The following is a 23,154-nucleotide window of genomic DNA, read 5'->3' as shown; positions in this document are numbered from 1 at the left end:
TGCATATATAATAAATATTTAAATTTATTTTGTAAAAAATATAATTTTTATTAGTATGAATTATTTACAAAAATGCATCTCCTAGGGGCGCCTGGGTGGCTCAGTCTGTTATGCATCTGCCTTCGGCTCAGGTCATGATCCCAGGGTGCTGGAATCAAGCTCTGCATCCTGCTCTCTGCTCAGTTGGGAGCTGCTTCTCCCTGTCCCTCTGCAGCTCCCCCTTCTTGTGCTCTCTCTCTCTCTTTCAAATAAACAAAATATTTTTCAGCTGAAAAATATTATTCTACCATGTAAGCCCTGAAAAGTATCTTAAATTCAATACATATCTAAAACATTTACTTAATCTCATCTCCAGGGTCTTTCCCAGGTTCCAAAGATACAAAGATAAAGTAACATCTTTGCCTCTAGTCGATAGAAATTTAGAGAAATTCAGTAGCTATTCATTTAAAAAATCTCAGAGAACTTAATAGATTTTAAATAGAAAAATGAATCTACATTGCAAATATGCATATTCTGGAGATATTTTAAATCTTGGTATTAGTGAGAGTAGTACCTAGCAAAACCATTTTGGATGGGATAAAAATTAGGAAGTTCTACAGTGTTAAAAAGTGCATTGAAGGAAACTTTGAGAATTTTTAAGTAAGTTGTCATATATTTATATATGAGATAAACTGGTTTGTTGTCATACTATAAAACTGAATTATACTCACAGCAAAGAAGATAAAAGTCCTCCTTTCCCAAAATCTTTGCCAACATTAAGTTTTCACCTTTACCAAATTAGTATTTGAAATTTTAATTGTGTTATTTAAAAAAAGTAAATTGAAGGAGAAAGGTAATATATTGATCTTAAATATGAATTTGAATTATTATTTTCCTACAGACTAATTTGAGCTGGTTTTGATAAATTCCTTATAGATCACTGTTTACTTCTCTTTCATCACACAACACACCCTTCATCAAATATTGTTTGCTCTATCTTCTAAATATATGTAGACTCCTTCCTTATCACTTCTACTGGTCCAACTACCATCATTGTCTTTGCTAATCTGGTGTGGCAGCCAGGAAAATACACCAATCCAAATTCCCACTGCAGGAAGCTAACTGAAATAGCTCCAAGTGCTGCACTTGGAAATTCCAGTCTACATTTGTGCTTAAACCGTGCTTTCTATGGGCTGCTTCCAGACAGTGACCAAACACAGCAGGGATCTAAGGCAGACACATTCCCGAGAGATGTGGGACTCGTCACAGGTAACACTGGTTCTATAATTCCCTGTCAGTCTTTCCAAAACTTTCATTAAGATCACAATGCAATCTAAGAACAACCTATCTTCCTGGTTTCCTTCCCTTCCTTTCTTCCTTTCTCCCATCTTTCACAGAAGTCAGATCTTTAGTCTTTTGGCTCTCCCAGCCCCCTCTCGCCCCCTTCCATTTTTCCTCACAGATGTTTCTTTCAATAAAAATCTGCTGTACATGGAATTCTGTCTTGACATCTACTTCTCAGAAGACCTGAGAAAACACACCAGGATTATTTAAATAATATCCCAAGTGATCTTGCTCTTTATACTCTCATTTCCCAACAGAGTATTCTCAACAGCCAGAATGATCTTTAAAAATGTAATTTGGAATATTACTTTTCTATTCTATCCTCTCATAGCTCTTCTGCTTACTCTGAGTAAATGCCAAAGTCCTTAGAATGACTTATAAGATCAGGGTCCTCGTCTTTGCTATTCCATTATCAGGGAATGCTCTTACCAAATAACCACATGACTCACTCCTTTACCTATTTGAAGCTTTTACTTAAATCTTGGCATCTAAAGGAAACTTTCCCTGAACACCCTTTTCAAAATAATACAATTCCCAGTCTTTAGATACATTTTATTTGCCTTTCCTGCTGTCCACTGAAAGACTGCTGCAGCTTTCTCTGTCTGGTTGCCTGGCAACATAGAGCTTGAACTAATGGAACTAGCCTCTCCCCCACACTTAACTCTTAGTCTCAACCTTCATAAAAATCTCCAGGTTATTAACACGGATATGCAACTCCTGTGGCTATCTGATTTCAGCTGAAGATAATTTGAGCTCCCTGGCAAACCCACTTGATGATGATAAAATCCCTGAACTACATGTTCGGATTCTACCTGCCCCCTAGAGTCCTTATTAAATGTGGAACAACAAAGGAGAACAGTCACTCTTTTGGATTACAACTCAATCCGCATAATGCCTAGAATGCTTAATGTACACCTTTCTGAACACAACAGAAGTCTTCAAGAATCTATTTGCCATTTCACTGCTAATCTTTTGCCTATAAATCCTATACTTTATATACCATGTGACACATGCGATTATAACCAAGCCCTTTGATAGACAATTTTTCAACAGAGTATATATTTATTTATATTGCATGGCATTTGTCTCCCTAATTAGGAATGCAAGATCCATGAAGGCAGAGAGTACTTTGACTCCTCCTTTTTTATTTTATATTTCCAGTTCCTATAATACAGCAGTCACTTTAAAAAATATATATTTTGAATGAATGAATGCAAACATGGATAAATTGAATAAACATAAGAAATTGTGAGCAAAATCTTTGACCACAATATTTATGGATTTTAATAAAATGTATATATGTGTATAAAGTATATATATGTGTATATATCTATATTGCCTATATGTGTATATGTGTGTATGTACACCCATTTATTTACAATGTCCATAAATATATAAAATGAAAAGTTACAAAACAAACTGAACAAACACAAAAAGTTAATATCCTACATGCATGAGTTCAAATAATCTGATAAGAAAATATTAATATTATAATAAATAGGAGTTTTTTTAAAGCAAGTATAAGAGGAAATGGAAGTGCATATATCTTTTCAAGTTAGTGCTTTAGTTTTCTTCAGATAAATATACAGAAGTAAAACTGCTAGATCATATGGTAGTTTTATTTTTAATTTTTGAGGAACCTCTTTACTGTTTTCCATAGATGCCTCCAGTTGATATTTCCAAAAAAAGTGCAGAAGTGTTCCCTTTTCTCTGTATCATCAACAACACTGGCCATTTTTTGTCTTTTTGATAATAGTCATTCTAATAGGCATGTCACTGTGGTTTTGTTTGGCATTTCCTGATGTTAAGCACCTTGGCATATACCAGTTGACTATCTGCATGTCTTCTTTGGAAAAATGTATATCATATCCTCTACCCATTAATTAATTGGGTTGTTTGGAGTTTCTTTGTTGTTGTTGTTGTTATCATTCAGTTGTATGAGTTCTTTATATATTGTGGCTATTAACCACTTATCAGATATATACTTCGCAAAAATATTTCTCCTATTCAGTAGTTTTCCTCTTCTTTTTGTTGATGGTTTCATTTGCTGTGTGGAAACCTTTTAGTTTCATGTAGTCCCACTTGATTTTTGTTTTTGTTGCCCTTGCTTTTGGTGTCAAATTCAAAAACTCATTGCCAAATCCTGCGTCAAAGAGCATACCACCTATGTTTTCTTCTAGGAGTTTGTTTTGTTTTGCTTTTACGATTTTTATTTATTTATTTGCAAGAGAGAGAGAGAGAGCATGAGCAGTGGGGAAAGGGAGAAGCAAGCTCCCTGCCTAGCAAGGAGCCAGATGCAGGGCTTGATCCCAGGGCCCTGTGATCATGACCCGAGCCAAAGGCAGACACTTAACTGACTGAGCCACTCAGGCACCCCTTCTTCTACGAGTTTCAGGGTTTCAGGTCTGAGGTTGAGTCCTTAATCCATTTTGAGTTTATTTTTGTGTGTGGTGTAAGATAATGGTTCAGTTTCATTCTTTTGCATGTGAATATCCAGTTTTCCCATCGCCATTTATTGAAGAGACTATAACTTTCAATTATACCTCATTAAAGCTGGAAAATATTTCAAGATAGAAAAAAAGTAGCAAAGAAGAGCAAAATAAAATAGCATAGAGATATGAAAGTAGTGGCTCTTAACAATAAAGCTGAGTAAAATAATAAAATTATTGCTCTAAAGGTTTTAGTATTAAACAAAATAATATTATCTTAATTAAAAAAATACATACTGCTAGAACAGTATTACAATAAAATTATATGAATCTAAAGTATATCTGACATATAGACATAAATGAAAGTTTACATAGCAAGGACGCGTCCAAATAAAAAAATATATAATCATTCATTTTAATAATAGGTCCTAAAATAATACTGTACTTTTTTTTTTAAGTAGGCTTCATGCCCAGTGTGAAACACAGTGCAGGGTTTGAACTCATGACCCTGATATCAAGACCTTAGCTGAGATCAACAGTCCGATGCTTAACTGACTGAACCACCCAGGCACCCCAATACTGTTCTTTTTACTGTTGACAGAGATTATGAGTTGTTCAATCTTGACAGGTGTAAGAAAAAAAAATCAGTAAGCTTTTCTGAATGCTAGGAAAATAACAAAACACAGGCCATAAAATGTATATAAGATAAACCTACTATAAAATATAAATAGATTTGATAAACTATTACAATTTTATATTATTTATACTTTACACTTTTTTTACAAGTACACCTAGTGACACAAAATGATTCCCTCTTTTTTATTTTGCATTCCAGTAAATAAGATGGTATATGTGTATATACATATAACGCACATACACATACTTATAGATAGGTAGATAGATATAGAAATGCAGGGAAGCAAAATAATTAAGAGAAAAAAGATCAATATTGATGAAGCAAACTGTTAACAGCAAATCTCTATCTGTTACGGTTATTTATGCACTAAAATATAGTGTGAAAATTTATAAAATATAATCTGTTTGAAAAAAATTGAAAGCCAGGCAATAACAGGTTGCTTGCACAATGTTTTCAGTCATTGCTCAGGGAAAAAAATTAACATATGTATGTGTATATATACATATATGTATATATCATATAATTATTACATTTACTTCAATATAACTCATAAAAGCCATTAATGAAGCATTCATATCACTCTTATAAAAATATTTCATTATCAAAGCAAAAGTATTCAATAAAATTAAAACAAATAAATTTAAAAATAACAAAAAGGATTAGAATTGGCCAATTATCCCAAGACATAATTTCTTGAACTGACTAACAGAATAGAGAATTTTTAGGGTATAACTCAAAAACAAATAAAAAAAGAAAAAAAACAAAGGACAACAATATCCATGCAGGACTTCATCACAGATACTCAGAATTAGCACCACTCTATACTTAATGGATTTCCAAGATTTCTTAATATTGGACGATTTTCTAAAAATGTACATAATATCAAAATTCATCAAGAAAAGTTATGAAGTATAAAGATAGCTATGTCAATGAAGACATCAGCCAAATTTATTTCTCAAAATATGTTGTGATCTTGACAGATTCGAGAGCAAGAGTTAGCATATTTGAAGGAATAGTAACAGTATCTGATGGATTCACTTGCAGAAAACCAAATCCATACTGGCTATTTTCATGGGAATAATAAATCATAATGTATTATAGACTTGTTGAATTGATTTAAAGAATTACATAGTTATTGTAAAAACTAAAAAATTAGAAGCTTGCTTAGCTTCTAGGAACAACTCCCAGAGCTGCACACCCTAGAATGTTCTGTCCTGACGTAAGCAGGAAAGGGTTCAATCAAAAATCTGTTCTGAGGTATTGGTTCTAGGATTATGCCTCTTCTCTGTGATATGGACCATAAAATGGGTGCTCTGCATTTTACTCTTAGCCCATATGAAACTAAAGGTTTGACAAAAGCAACTCTGATATAGCTCAATAGTAAAAATCTAATGGTTCTTAGACTATGCTTGCTGACATAAAGGTCAGTCATCAAATGAATGGTCTTCTCATAATGCTCTATTTCTATGGTCTAAAACTCCTGTGTATTAATCTTATTGATGCAACCTACATCACATTTAAAAATCTAAATCCAAGACAATCTGAGATATGTATTCTTCCATACCAAAAAAAAAAAAAAAAAAAAAGCCTTCACAACACAGAAAAAAAGAGAAAGGTGATATGACTAGTAAGCTAGTGGAATCATTCTCAACATTTTGTTCCAAGGACTGCTTCATATGTTAAAATATCTTTTGAGGATTCCAAAAGACTGTTGTTTAGGTTGGTTATATCTATAGATAGTTGATTTTTTTAAAAAGCTGAATTTTGAAAGTATTTATTATTTTAAAATTTAGAATTATTAATTATAAATCAAAATTTACAAATAGATAAAAAATTGAGATTGTTAAAGAGATTGAAACTTTCACACAATGTTTCTTAGGGACCCATTTAAGTGTACATAATATAGAATATAGATTAATAAATAAATAGATTTAATACTATATTAAATTTTTATTTCTTTTTAAAAATGACTATGAAAATTATGAAAATGTCTTTGTAATTGCAAAATGAATAATAAGAGAACATACATTTTTACAAACATTACGAATATATTTTTAGTAAGAGAATATACATACAGACTTCTCCTTATGATGTAGAAAACTGCAAAGAAGTTCACTTTAATCCTAAGTATGACAAAAAGCTGTATAAACTACAGAATTATAACGTGCACTTAGCCATTAGTAAGCAGTGGTCACAAGACAAGCATGCAACCTGATTTTCAAAGAGATACATGCTCCTCTAAGGAGAAAAGGGACACACTAACATTTCATCTGAGACAGATTAAAAGAAAAAGATATGAGCCTCCATGCAAGCAGATAAGAAATAAATCAGTTAAAATGTTAATGAACCCCTAAAGGTTACAGATGGGCTAGCATAGTCTGGAATATTTGGGGGCTCCAGCCACAAGAGGGGGTTGTACCCTCCCACAAAAATCTTTTCCACCCAATCCCGCCAGATACCCTCAAGAAATACAGAATGCAGAGCAAGATACTAGAAAAAGAAAGCATGCTTTGTGGTTCAGGTAGGCAGGATGTGATCAACTACTTGTGGGCAGCAGGAACAAAAACTGCACACTTTGGGAACAGAGCCCTTCTTTCATAAGAAAAAAACCTCAAAATTCTGGGATAATAAAAACAAAGTCTCTTAAAGGAATTAATCAGCTATGTGAAGGATGGGTACCTATCTTTGCCACTTCCCCTGAATCCTATCTGCTCAAGCCATTGGCAAAGAAAAAGAAAAATCTGCAACCTCGTCCCCTTACGTTAGGACACAAAGATGTAGTTGCAGTTAGAGAAGGGTAGAAAAGTAACTCTATTTCTTGGTGTGGACAAGGAAACCATCTCACTCATAAGATACAGTGATGTTTACTTTATAGGTCAATTTGGCTAGGCTATACAGATAGTTATTGAGAAACACACTAATCTAGGTGTCTCAGTGAAGGGATTTAATGGATTTGATGGACATCTACAATCACTTAGGTGGAGGAGATTATCACCAATCATCTGAGTTTATTGAATGCATTCAATCAATCAGATGAAAAGTTTCATGAACAAAACTGAGGTTTCTTGAGAAGGAAAAAAAAAATCTGCCTGTGGACCACAGTCAGGCCCTAAGAATTTCCAGTCTGCTAGCCTGCCTTACAGATTTCGGACTTCCTAGTCAGCCCTCATAATAACCTAAGTCAGTAACTTTCAATCAATCTCTTTTCATATACATATATTTCCTACTGCTTCAGTTTTTCTGGTAGAACACTAACACAGATTTTGGTACTGAAAGTGGCTCTAGAGAAAGACAATGTTAAGGATAAGTTTTCTGAATTGCTTCTTCTTTTTTTTTCTTTCTGAAATTGGTTCCCCAGTCTGATTAGATTTAAATGCACTAAAGACTCTTATTTCCAGTGGTGAAGAGGACACTGGTAGTTCATGGCACGATGTGTCAATAAAGATATCACAATCACCACCAGATACTTCTAAATACTTAAAAAGGTAACACTTGGTATGTTTTGACGTCTTAGAACATGTTAATCAAACTGAGAAATACAGTGATATTGTCTGGTTGTTCCTAACTGCACTGAAGAATGTGGGAAAAGAAAATAATGAGTTTGGGACTAGAAATCTGCATCTCAAATTCCGTATAAATTCCATAAGTGTGTATGCATATGCACTCTAAAAGAAACTTTTGTCTTCTATAGCCATAGGGCTAAGATTTCTGAAAACCAAACCCAGGGTCTCATCCTGAAGGTGGCTGAATTACAATGGACATTGAATTCACGACCTCTCAGGGAATCTTTCACTAAGGGAATTCATTAGGTGGTAAGAAATGGAATCTGGAAAAATTGGAATGGGGACATATGGAAAAATAACATGAAGCTGAGGACACGGAACCTCTGAATTCCACTGTCTTCTTTGCCAGTAGGAGCAGCTCTTCTACCCACTGGAAGGGGTTAATCTTACTTTGCCTCTAAGGGCCTCCCCTGAAGTAGTTGCCTTGCAAGTTACTACTGGTTCGACTTACTCTGAAGTGAGACAATGGGCCCAGGCCCATGGAATTCACTGTTATTATCATGTTTTTCATCACTTTGAAATAGCTGGCTTGATAGAGCCGTGTTATAACCTTTAAAAACTCAAATACAGTGCTAGCTGGCTGGAAATATCTTGCAGGGATGGGACAATGTCCTCTAATTCTGTGTCCAATATTTGGTGCTGTTTCTCTCATTACCAGAATTCCAGGTCCAGGTATCAAGGGGTAATCACTATTATCCCTAGTAATCCACTAGAAACATTTTTACTTCCTCTCTCTATAACCGTATACTCATCTGGTCTAGTTGTCTACTTCCAAAGAGTAGAATGCTTCCATTAAAACACACGGCATTGATTCCATTAAAGTAGAAATTAAGATTGTCATATGTACACTCGGAGCCTCTCATGTCCCTGAATTAACTGGCAAAGAAAGGAATTATTATACTGCCTGAGGTAATTGATTCTGATTATCAAGGGAAAACTGAAATGCTACTACACCACGGAGGTGAGGAAGAATATGTCTGGAATATAGGACATCTCTTAAGGTATCTCTTAGTAGTACCAAGTCCTATAATTGAAGTCAAAGAAAAACTACAATTCGATTCAGGCAATATTGCTAATTGACCAGACTCTTTAGGAATGGTTTGAGTTATCCCACCAAGCAAAAAACCATGACCAGCTGAGATGCTTCATGAGGCCAAAGGAAATATGGAATGAATGGGTAGTGGAAGAAGGTAGTTTCAACACCAGCTGTGACCATGTGACCCATTGCAGAAACATAACTGTTACTGGTACTTCTTCCTTAATTTGTTATAAGTATTTCTGAATATATATATTAAGCAAATGGTCTTTTATTCCTTCTTTTTTCCCTTATTATGCAATATGTATTAATAAGAGCCAAATCACAGTATTTAAGCTTTACATCACAGTATTTAAGTTTCAGGATATCAAGAAAAATGAACATCAACACAAAGTCTTTGCATTCTCTTCTGGAGCAAAGGTTAGCACATTTATGGTTGTACAAGCAGGATAGTTGTATTAGGTGAAAATATGACTGTTTTTGTTTTTGTTTTGGGATTAAATTTGGTTTAAGGAGATGTACATGGGTGCCAAGTTGACAAAGGATGGACTGTGATACTTAGTTACATGTGTCAAATTACTGACCTATAGTGTCAGCTATTCAATCATATATGAAACTATGCTTTGCTATGAAAGTATTTTGTAGATGTAATTCAGATTTACAATAGCTGACTTTAAGTATGGGAAATTAGCCTTGAAAATCTGGGTGGGCCTCATTCAATCAGATGAAAAGCTTTAAATATAAAATGGAGATTTCTCTGAGAAGAAGAAATTCTACGTATGAACTATGGTGTCAGTTCATGTCCAAGAGTTTCCAGCCTGCTGATCTGGCCTGTGGATTTTAGGCTTGCTTTGCCGGATTTAGCCAGCTCAACTTCTGACTAGACTAACTCAACTCTACCACAGTAACTACTTCACAGATAAAGGGGTCTCTACTCTTCTATACATGAAAAAAAAATGTGTTGTATCAAATTCTGTTAGCAAAACAAGACTCAGAGATGACCCAGATATTAGCAGTACTACACAGGGACTTCAATATAACATTACTAATATATTAGAGTATCTAGTGGAAAAAGTGTATAACAACCATGAACAAATGAGGAATCTCAGCAGAAAGATAAAAACACAAGGACAAGGTTTACCTCTCACTTCCCCCCCCATGATCATTTGTTTTGTTCCTTCAATTCCACATATGAGTAAAATCATAAGATATTTGTCTTTATGTGGCTGACTTATTTCATTTAGCATAATATTCTCTAGCTCTACCTATGTCATTGCAAATGGAAAGATTTCATTCTTTTTTTATGACTGAATAATATTCAATTATATATATATATATATACACAGCATCTTTTTTATTTACCAAGAAATGATTCTTAACTATAGAAAGCAAACTGATGGTTACCAGAAGGTAGATGGGAGGATGGGTTGAGTGGGTAATGGGGATTGGGGAGCGTAGTTGTGATGAGCACCGGGTGTTGTGTGTAAGTGTTGTTGAATCATTAAATTGTACACCTAACAGTGATATTACACTGTCTGTTAACTAATTGGAATTTAAACAAAAATTTAAATATATGTATATGAACAAAATAAAATTATTAGGAAACAAAATAATCCGTGTTAGAGAAAAATAATTATTTAATACTTTCAAATAGGCTTTCCATAACTAAGGAAATGATAGAATTTGAGATAGATTAATAGAAATCCTTCAAACTGAAACATAAAGAAAAAAATGAGAAAAACAGAATAGAATATATAAGACCTGTTAAGCACTATCAAATGGTCTAGTTTGTAGGTAGCTGGAGCCCCAGAAAAAGTGAGAGAGGAAATGATCAGAAAACATATTTAAAGAGAAAACGGCCAATAATTTTGCAAATAAATAAGACTTAAAAAATGCAAGAAGCTCAAAGAACCCCCAAGAAGGGTTAAAAACAGCCCCATACACAAACATTTATAGTCAAACTACTACAAACCAAATATAATAAAAAATTATTGGAAGTTTTCAGGGGGAAAAAAAGAAAGATTATATTCAGTGGAACAAACCTAAGATTTACATTGAACTTTTTGTCATACACCATGCATGTCAAAACGTAGTGAAGTAACTTCAACATACAGTGCAAGGGAAAAAAAAAATCAAAACTTTAATCCTAAAATTCTTTACCTAGTGAAAATATATTTCAAAAGTTATAGTGAAATAAATGCTTTTACAGCAAACCAGTGCTATAGGAAATACAGACATTTCTTCAGGCAGAAGCAACATGACAGACGGTAGAAACTTGAATATACACAAAGAGATGAAGAATTCCAGAAACGATATATGCTAACACTAATGTAAAAGATTTGGCTATTTTTTTCTTTTAATTTCTCTAAAAAGTGATGGGCTCTTAAATGAAATATGCATTAGCAAATAACAATGGTATATGTGCTTGCATGTATTAGGTACTAGTTACGTAGCGTATGTAAAGTTTGTGTCAATAATAGCACACAAAATGAGAGTGAATAATTAGAAGTATATTGTTTTAAGGTTTTTACTATTTATTTAAAGAGGCATGATATAATATGAAGATAGACTTCTGTGATACATTAAAGTGTATATATTGTAAACATTATGGCAACTGGTAAAATTAAATAAAAAGGAATGACAAAAAATCCAATAGTTAAGACAAAATGGAATTATTTTTAAAAATGTAACTCAGAAAAGACAGAAAAAAGGGAAAGGGAAGCCAAAAACAAATCAAGAATAGTTTTAAAAAGGAAAGAAAAACTAGCAAGATGTTAGATTTAAATATATCCATAGCAATGATTATATTAAATTTGAATTAAATGGCAGAGGTTGCCAGATTGGATTAAAAACATCAGAACCCAAATTTATACCGTCTATGAGAAATTCACTTTTAATATAAAGAAAGAGATCAGTGCAAACCAAAAAAGGGTGACAAATATAGAGAATACAGACACTAAAAGCACCCTGGAATGTTTGTATTAAAACATAAAGTAGATGTCAGAACAAGAATATTATCAGGGCAATAGATAGAGACTACATAATTATAAAAAGGAGAATTCACCAACCCTAAATGTTTAGATACTAGCAATAGAGCTTCTAAATACATGAAGAAAAAAAATTGATAGAAGAAAATAGACAAATTGACAATTACAGTTTAATTCTTCAACAGTCCTCTCTCAGCAATCAATATAAAAGATACACAGAAAATCAGAAATGATATAGACAATCTGAAAAATACTATCAGTCAATTTGACCTAATTGAAGTTTACAGAACACTTCAATCAACAACAGCAGAATACACATTTATTTCAAGTGCACTTGGAACATTCACCAAAATACATGATATTTTGAACCATAAAAAAAAACTTATGAAGTACAAAATAAAAATCAGAAAAAATATTTTGTGACATCCACTGAAATAAACTAGAAATTAAGAAAGAGATCTACAGATAATGTATAAATATTTGTAAATTAAATCATACCCTTCTATGTAATCCATGGGTCAGAGAGAAAACCACAAAGAAAATTACAAAATATTTTAAATTCAATGACAATGAAATGCAATGCATCAAAATTTGTTGAATGCAAATAATGCAGAGTCCAGAGAACTCTGTAAATTTAGAGCTTATATATTTTCTATATAAGCAATAATTGCTTACATTAGAAAATAAGAAGTTGGTCATATCAATGACCTAAGGACCAGAAAGTGATATTTCTACTCATATGCTACTCAGTAAGACAAATAATGTTAGCCCCACTAAAATAGAAGATGTAATCTCAGCATGGGCATCTAGTTTCAACAATTCTACATTATAGAATGACCCATGTATCTGTCAGCAAAATTTGAAGGTTAAGCAGGGTGTTGTCTGAAATTTTTCTACTTGCAGTTAATCTGTGGTAAGATACCTGGAAGAGTTTAGGAACATTGACCTTGACGTCAACCAATAATAAATGACCAAAAATAAACCCTGGTTTTAGTTATACAAATTCATGAGTCTCCACACCTAGACTGGGGTTTAGGAAAGAATGGCAGAGAGACCATCTTCTTGGATTTTAGAAGCTACCTCTCCATATTCTGTAGGCCCATTCCAGCAGCCTATTCATGGGCTATATATTTTTTTGTTCATAAGGGGGGACTCTTTCATGACATCCTTTCAGGAAAGTTATCCTATAGGGATTAAAAAATAAGCATATAACTTAGGTCTCCAGATGTGATAGGAAACATGCCATATTTCAACACACTCATTCACCACTACTTTCTTCTGTGAGAGATAGGCTCAGAGGAAAACTGAAATACATTGATTATAAATTTTTAGTCTGTCCGGAAATTCAAAAGACTTATATGTATGGACTATGGTTTTTATTTACCCTTTCAATCAAAGCCATGCCTTTGGAGAAGAGACACATTGTGAAGAGAATACAAATTAAGGTATAAGGTATAATTTTATTTTTCTTCACCATAATTTATGTTACCAGATCAATGTGTTTCATAAATGACAATGTGCTTTCCATACAAACTCAAAGAAAGTGTTTAATAAAAAAATCTAGCCCTAATCCAAATATTTTACACTAGGATTAATAGTAAAGCAGTAAATATCCCAAATAAAATTAAACTAGAGCAATCTAGATGTCATAAATCACCTGAAAAAAAAAAGACAAGATTGATATCATATGGATAACAAGTAATTATCAGAAAAACACAGAAAATAATTCTGATAATATGCATAGCTTCAAATACCTACGTACCAGATTATGGATTGTGGTCAATAAATAGGAGTGCACTAAATATTTAGTATTAACAGGTTTATGTGATCTTATGGACTTGTAGGGATAAGATTTATGACCAGAATATAGCAATAGAAGTACAGATCTTGGTTCCAAAAAATAATGGAAAGTACTATAATAATGATAACTTGAAACATCATGTTATCAATTACATTTATCCATAAACATGAAATAAAAATACAGTGAAGATCATGTGAAATAAGATAAAAGGAGATAAATTATATATTCGTGTAAAGATTATTCAGAATACATAATTAAAAAGGGAATATGGAAAATGTTTTCTCAACGTAGATTGTAAAAGTGACTAAGGCCCAAGTTTTTTGAAATGGGGACTACAATTAGCTCAGCATGTTTATGAATTCTCATTTTGCTAAATGCATTTTTCAAATGAATAACATTACATGTGAATAGTTTCAAGGGTAGAAAAAGTAAAGAATTCAATGAGTAAAGAAGGTCCTTGTTACTTTGGACTTAAGTTCAGAAAAAAATGATCAGAATTCGATGAGAAAGTAACCATAACATCTGAGGATTAGCAATAGTGAAGGAATAAAAAGGAAAAAAAAATTCAAAATACAACTGGACTTTATACAAGCAGTTATTTTTGATGAAAATGCCAGGGTGTTCATCAAAATCCAGATAATAGCTATTTATTAGCTGTTGTGAAAAACATAGGGTACTGACACAAAGTGGCTGTGTTAAATATATTTGTGCTATTTTTTTTTTTAGTTCAAAGACACTTTTCTGTATCTTGGGTTTAAATTTTTTTTTTAATTGAGACATTACATTTTTAGAGCCATTTTAGGTTCAAAGAAAAATGGAGGGAAAGATACAGAGATTTCCCATTTACCCGTTTCCCCTGCGCATGCATAGCTTCCCAAATTACCCATACCCCCACCAGAGTGGTACCAGAGTGGTACGTTTGTTACAACTGAGGAGCCTACCTTGACACATCATAGTCACCCAGAGTCCACAGTTTACATTATAGTTCATTCTTGGTATTGTACATTCTGTGGGTTTTGACAAATGTATAATGACATGTAACCATCATTATAGTATCTTACAGAGTATTTTCATTGCCTTAAAAATCCTCTGTGTTCTGTCTAGTCATCCCACCTCCCACCCCAACCTCTGGTAACCACTGGTCATTTTACTTTCTCCATGGTTTTGCCTTTTCCAAATTGTTGTATAGTTGGAATCTTGTAGTATGTAGCATTTTCAGCTTACCCTCTTTTACCAGTAATATACATTTAACATTCCTCTATCTCTTTTCATGGCTTAATAGCTCATGTCTTTTCAGCATTCAATAATATTCCATCATCTGGATGTACCATGGTTTCTGGTTTGTCTATTTATACCATTTTTAAAGCAAACAAATATGCCAAAACAACTTTTTATCTGGGGAACAATAACATAATTCTGGCTGTGTTGAAATTAAAAAAAAATGTTAGGATATTTTACTTGCTGGTGTTCTTTCCTCAACTACAGTTCTATAAAAATCTCATTCAGAATATGGCCGCAATGAATGGAGAATTCTTTTACCTGGCAATGATTTTTTTTTTTAATGGTTGTTTAGTAAGACAATTTCACATGCATACCTTACAAAAACCATGACAGAAGAAGGAATTTAAGCCCTTGCAGTTAATGGACTGTACTTGTAATTATAGTTCAGCTGGTTAAATGACTGCAGGGAAATCAATTTACTCCACATCGCTAGTGAATGCTATTGACACACAGTAAAGTCTCCACTTGTAATGCACGTTCAAGAAATAAACACAAAGAACGGTTTTATTTCATATTATGTCGCTGTGTTTCCAGTGATTTTCTTACAATTCCTACTATCAAGCAGTAAAAACGATAGTTTCTGTAGGTTCTATGAAAAGCGATGATAGAAGGATTAATTATGGTTTTAAATGGATGTATAATTGCCTATCTGGAATCTTGCCAATTTCACAAGAGAAGGTAGAAGAAGCAATATTAGAAACAACTAATAAAATGAAACTACTAAAGTTCCAATTTTAAGTGTTTATGGAAATACTTAAAGTTGAAAATTCTCTACATTAAAAAAAATTACATATAAATTATTTTGGCATGTTAGCCAGTTTATTTTTTTTTCCCTTGAAAAGGAAGTTTGATTAGACTATGCTGATTATTCATTTTTCTCTGAAATGGTAAAGCAGAACAGTATCTATTTGCCTTTAGCCATCTAATTTTATTCAGTTTGTTTACCAGTTTGATCACTTGGCATTGCTGTTTGCTCCCTTGATAAGTGTAGAAAGATTTGCAATACTCTTTTCTGAGGAACTGAAATGCTCTCAAAGGCCTTGCTTAAGAGACAAGTAATTAATGTGAGAAGAGTTTTGTTCTGTGCCACTTGAACCTTGGCCTTTCCACTAGAGCATTTGACAAGAGCGCTAAATCTGGTAGTAGCCTCTGGTTCATCCTATTATGGGTATTTGTGTCCCTTAAGCATTGGGCTGAAACCTCCAATTCATTTCCAAGAGACCTCGGACACCGACCAGATGGTAGTTCTTTTAGTTAAAATAAAACTGAATTTAAACTTACACCTAGACGTGAACTATTCCATAGCAGATTTCCTTATGACATACGGTTCTCCTTTACTAATTTTCTTAATATTGTGCCTAAAGAAAACCCACAGCTCTAAAAGTTCTAATTTAGAAATAATTATATATTTGATGACAAGATATCCTCTGTTTTAGATGTTACTTTGACATTCTCGACACATTATTTATGAGACTCAATCATACGTTGTTTACTATGTACCAGACACTTTACATTCATCATGCCATTTAACACTGAGTAATCTGTTGAATCGCCATCACCATTTCATAGGTGAAAAAACTAAAGTTCAAAGAGGTAAATTAATTTTTTGAAGACTCACAGCTACTAAGAAATAGACTTTTATTTTTTACAAAGACCTGGATAAAAGTCCACATGCTCATTCCACTTAATTTCAGACCTCTTTACAGTCTTCCACCTGAGTACCTTAATCATGCACAGATGTCAAAGTTTAGCTCAAATAGCTTCCTGCCAGTTTAAAATTTTATGGAAGTCTCATGCTTCACCTTGGAAATTATTTACATTTTGTATTACAATATATGATACATTTACAGTTGTTTTAAAAAAAAATTAAATTACAATTACAGATAAATTGATGCTCCTAGACGTTACATTATGTTTATTCTGTTACTTTACCCAATAATTATACAGAGATTTGCACTTACAAGATTACAGGGAATATGTATATCAGTTTGAGAAGCACGAAACAGCACAATATAAGAAGTAAATGGTATGAACAGGGCCATGGGGACAAAACTGGCTTGACAAGGTAAAGGGGTTTCCATGTAGGTGAAAAATAAGGTACACATGAACCTGGGCTGGATTCACTAGGGTGGAACCATACAAAGCATGAGTTATAGTAATTCCTTTTAATTAATTATCTGCCAATTTATTTGAAAAAGAATAGAAAACAATCAATCTATAAAAACAATTCAATGCAATCCAACATATCGTTTATTAAGAGATAATAAAATTACTAGCGTTATGCTAGATGCTGGAATAGTACAAACATTTATAAAACATAGTTGCTCCCCTCAAGATACTAACAACCTGGGAGAAGAGACAGACACATAAAACTATAATTACATATAATGTGATAAGTACCATAATAGAAGTATGCAAAGGATACACGGGAACCACAAAAGAAAGTGTTGTATCTGGGGATGCTGTCTTCTCCACGTTTTTAAGGATTTGGTATAGCAGAAGGGTAGAGAGCAACACACAATTACAAAATAGCAGAATGTGTTTAGTGAATGTTAAGTAGTTTAACAAGCCTTGCTGCAAAGGAATGCTTATGCTAGGGTAAAGTGTGCTGGGAGGAGTAGTAGTATGCAAAGTGAAATAAAAATAATAAGGTTCCCTTTAAATATTCACATGGCTTGCTGCACTTCTCTTTTATAAAACTCAATCTCCTTGTAATTACTTGTTCAGTGGCTGTCTTTTCTACTAAACTGCAAAATCAGAAATTGCAAAGGCTATGTCTTGTCCTTTCCTGCTTAGCACAGTTCCTGACACATAGCATGCATGAGGCTTCAGGAAATCTCCAAATAAAGAAAAGGAAATATGTATTTGATATGGCACACCAGACAGCCAGTGATTAAAAAGTCATAGTGCGGGAACTAGCATGTGGAAAACAGTATCTTTAGAAGACTTAACTGGGAGTAATATGAGGGATGGCTTAGGTGGAGGGCAGATCAAGTATCAATTCATACTCAGAACTCACTTCTAGGATGGCGAGAGGCCAGGAAAAAATAATGGTAGACCGTGTGAGGAAGAAAAGGATGAATGAGAGACATGTGTCCAAGATAAAATCGTCCAGAGTTTGGAAAGGTAGTAAAACACACACACACACACACACAAAACAAAAAAAAACCAAGATAGAAAAAAGGCTATTAATTTCCAATCTGAAGGACAGGAGGAAGTGTGACTTGGAAGGAAAAAGAGCTAGTTTGAGGGAAGGACCTAACAAGACTTGGTAAGAAATGTAATTTGAAACAATTGGGGTTGTTATTGAAGTGATTTTTGCCTAGGATCTTTTGCTGATTAATTTCATTATTGATGTGTTAAAATCTCCTAGTTTAAGGATAATGCTATAATTCTTTAACCTTGCTTTACTGATTCATACATTTGATTTTTGCTGTTGTTGCTGTTGTTAAGCCACCCTTTGTATGGTTCATTTACAATTGTGACTATTGTTCACACGACTCCAGTAAGAAGGGATTTACATCCTTTGGAAATAGCTTATGTCTTAATTAGATTGCTATGGGTATGCCTTTGAAAATCTCCTCAGTCTAAACTTAACACTGAACAGTAGTAAAGGAACTTTGGATGCCTTCATAACACTATCTACTTTTTTCTTACTTTCTTTCTTCAAGAAAATATTTCAAACACTTTCTCCATCTTTTTGTTTTGTTTTATTTTGTTTTAAGACAGAAAAACCTGTTTTGTCTACTCTATTTTGAAGATTTTTTTTTTTCCCAGATGATGAGGTCATGGGGCCTGCAGGTCTCAATCAATAGCACAAGCACATCAAGTTTTCTTAAGCCCTGGATGAAATGCAGAAGGACACCAATTTATAGACTCAATCTTTCTTCAAATGTTTTGCTTCCCAATGACCAAATGAGGATTACAATAATGTTTACTTTGCTCTCTCCTATGATCAGAATTTTTCAGGATGATTTTTAGAATACAGTGGACCAGGTTTCAACTTCACTTGCAAAGTAAATTCTTGGCGCGAGAAAAAAAATGGATATTTTTAAGGGTGTTAGAAGAATCATAAGCGAAGCCAGGTAAAATAAGAAAAAATACAACCTTTTGACAATAAGGTAAAAATAGTTAAACCCAGAAGATATGTTCTTAAAATATACTTTTTTTTTAAGAAAGAAGGCAAAATATTAAGAGTGAATGAGTAATGTTTGCAACTGAAGGAACTATGACAGGGGAAAAAAACAATAACAAAGATATTAGATTCTAAAAGCTCAAGGAGGATACTTTTCATGAAATGAATTTATGAAATGGTAGAGAGGCCTAGAAAAGTGGCACCAGGGCAACATTGACGTTTTCCTCTTACTAGATAAAAATTGTAAAAAGCGAATACTGTTATGGTAAAGGAGAAACATACGATTACACTGAAATCATATTTCTCTAGACTAAAGTTTATGGTATAGGCCCTACAAGTTCCTGCATTATGGATTTTAAAGAAGTTTGACTGTAATATGTCCGAGTTCAGACAAACTTTTATTGTACAGGTTATAAATGTATAGTTCTTATTTATAATACGGAAAAAATTCTTGTTTCTAATTATAAATGTAGATGGACAAGTAGTTCAGTATTCTAATACTCAAAAAATATGCGTTGATATATATCTTATAATCTTTAGACATTGTTTTTCAAATCATGCTATAGCACATTAATAAATGGTGCTGGGTAATTCTTCTAAGACTTCATACACTTGTTTTAATCAAACCCCTCTCTGACCCATTTTAAATTACATCAGCTTGTATGAACTGAACCCGGTCAAACAAGAGGCTTCATGATATTCAGACATGATGAATAAGGAAGTATGAAGTAGCCCTTACCTACAAGGCACTTAGAATTGAAGCAAATGTTCCGTAGGGGAAGCAACCTTGGTTCTGGAGCCAGAAAATCAGAGTTCAAGATCCAGTAATGACATCTAACGTTTAAAATTGTGAAAGGAGTTTAGTATTTGTGCCTGAGGATTTTTTTTTTCATTTTTAACATAAGGGCATTAAGGCTCTAAGTATATTATAGGAGGATTAAAGAAAACCAGGAGAATGAAAGTAAAATATGCCACTATATCATTGTATATGATAGCATGTATATTTTGCCTCCATATTGGTCGTATGGCCTTTCTAAAAAAGGAGAAAAATGATAATGGCAGACAGTTTCCTTTTATTTTATACATGCCCACCTAGTTTTCTCCCTAAAATGACGGTGGAAGTTGATCCTCTTAATTTTCAATAATTACAGTGATCTGCCATTTTATTTCTTATATTAGTACTTGAACATCTGCATTGAATCCTGGCCTGCTAATCGCAGCTCTGCTAGGACACAGCCAAGCCCCCTGTTAGTGACTGCCCACCTAAACACACACTGTCATGTCAGCTATAGCTGTTTCATTTCCTTCTTCTGGCAGAGTCTCTCGTTCATATTTTCAATTCTTAAATTGGAAGGGAAGTATAATTTTTTATTAATTCTTGGTTGAGAGTTAATAGCATATTTAAGACGTATTTCCACAAATAGGGAGAAGTAAAATTATGGGCCAGATAAGAAGAGAAAAAGGGAAAGTGGTTTGATACAAGTGGTGCCCTACTTGATATCCAAAGACAAAGAGGTTATTTAACACACCTAGTTTTTACATGCATGCTCCATTTTAAGAAGCAGAACAGACTATATTCTGCCCCATACCAGCACCACTATGGTGGGATTTGGGTTTATGCATACTTTTCATGAGGTTCTGATATGCTCTATTATTTTCCCAACATAATATGCATAATTCTGTGGTTACTCTCCTGGTTCATATCCCTCTCAGGTTACTATAGAATGATGTAATCACATGAGAAATATGGAAGCACTTCTACAGCACACTTAAGATACTTGTTCATAGTCCCTGGTAGGTCATGAACATCAGGAAGGTTCTACATAGGCTGGGTATGACAAAAATGCGGAACTATGGAAAATATCCACAGTGAAGGGCAGGCCTGGAGTTCCTGGAAGTGATGACACAGGGTGAATCTCTAAAAAGGCAAAAGAACCATCAGGTTGACTATGCCATTGCTTTGAAAGAGACCAGGCCCTAAATCTCTAATTTTCCCATGCGTGGGAATGATACATCAGAAATTGAGCACAAGTACATTTTCTACTTGAGTATATCTTCCTATGGTTTTACCACTGGCTACCATTTCTCTGACACTGCTAACTCATATACAAAACAGTGTCCTGGACATTCTCTCAGGGGTTGTATAATTCTGTGGATTACAGACTGGCTGCCAGAATATTGATAAGATCAAGAAGAATATGAATTTTTGGTTTACAAGCCCCGGTTATTCTAAAAGGGAAGAGGTGTTACAAGTGGATAAGGATAGATAATTCTTAAATAGAATTTGTCAGAGGAAGCTTTGCAGCAAATGCATTTCCCTACTGCAAGACTGATACATTTTATTAGATACTCAGGTGAGAAAAAGTAAGTAGAGACTTCGTGGTCTTTTACATTCTAATTGAAGGTGTGGTTGGTAACCTCAGTAAGTGAAAAATCTGTACCACAGAGTTATCCACTGGTGTTAGTAGGACATTGATTCTGTGAAAGAAGAGTGCCATGTGTATCCTCCAGTGTGACTATCAGTTATTGGGAAAAAAGTATTGGTTATTGTGATGATGTTTAAGAGATATTCTAGGAGTGAAATTTAAGCAGATAAAGGTATGTTTAAACCTTCAAATCTATACTTAGTGTTAGCAGGTGTTCAAATATCAGAAAAGTTACGTGTTTAAAGAAGGATCATTACCCATCCTTCTGTACCGCATTTACAAATGTAAAACGTCTTCAATGCCTGCCATGTAGAGAAATGGCCCAGTTATAGCACTTAAAGCAGGTGTTCTGGCAAAAATACACAGCTTCCCTTTTTTACAGAAAAAAATAGCCTTAATATTCTAGGACAACCTCCACATCATTTTATATCTCAGTGAGGATTTTTTTCTTTTATGCCTTGGCTTGTGTGTTTTGTCACAACAAACCTCTCCTTTGGTTGGAGAATTAGACATGTAGCTGTGAGGATATAGGAAATAGGAAAATAGATACAATATCATGCCTGTTCAATTGGAATATTAAAAGAAGGAATATGTGAATTTAGCAATGAGAACTGTATGAGAAGCTAAATGGAGATAGGAAGTCAAAGGGAGGACAAAATGGAAAAGCAGTTGATAAGGAGACAATGATTGAAATCAGATTCTAGAGGCAAATGTCCCGGGTTTAAAGCTAGATTAGCCACTCAATAGTGGGAAGCCTTAGGCATAGCCTTTAACCTCTTAGTGCCTGGTAAAAAGAAGACAAAAATAAGTTGAGTCACTTATGCTAAGCCCCACATCACCAAACCAAGACTTAATTACAGTTTCAGCTCTTCCAGAAATGGAATCTTAAACCAGTCAATCAGGAATTGCATAATCAGCACTAGTTAGGTAATCTGCTTGATAGACCTCTGCCATCCTCTAAAGAACAGTGACCTAGCAATAACCAATCAGCTCTTTTTTGCCTTGTCCCACTCTTTCCTGCCTGTAAAAGTCTTTCATTTTGTACATCTCCTTGAAGCTTCTTTCTGCTAGATTGGATGCTGACCAAATCATGAATTGTTAAATAAAGCCAAGAAGATCTTTAAAATTTACTCAGTTGAATTTTGTTTTTTAATATGCCCTAATTTCCTGAACTGTAAAACAGGGATGATAAGAGTGCCTGTTTATCAGGGTTTCTATGAGGGTTAACTATGTGTTAATACTTAAAAAGTAATTTAAAAGTTTCTTGCATATCATAAGAATCACATAAATTTGTTTAATAAAAATATTTATAAAGGTTGGACAAGAGATGCTATGGATAAAATATGAAGATGCAGAAAATTATCTTTGCATAGATGGTAATAGCAGACTTTAATAAAATGCTTTATCTGTGTGCTTAGGACATGTGTAGTTACAAGGTACAATGCTAAGTAGGTATGGTGTATTTCAGCTCAGACATTCTCTTGGAGTCTCTTCAGCTTTCAGACCTTGCTAGTTATATTGCCCCCTACTCAGGAA

Source organism: Ursus americanus, chromosome 18, assembly GCF_024610735.1.
Source record: "Ursus americanus isolate L20-20 chromosome 18, mUrsAme1.1.p, whole genome shotgun sequence".
NCBI classification, from domain to species: Eukaryota; Metazoa; Chordata; class Mammalia; order Carnivora; family Ursidae; genus Ursus; species Ursus americanus.
The sequence above is the reverse complement of the archived record's forward strand: the minus strand, read 5'-3'. Positions refer to the sequence as shown.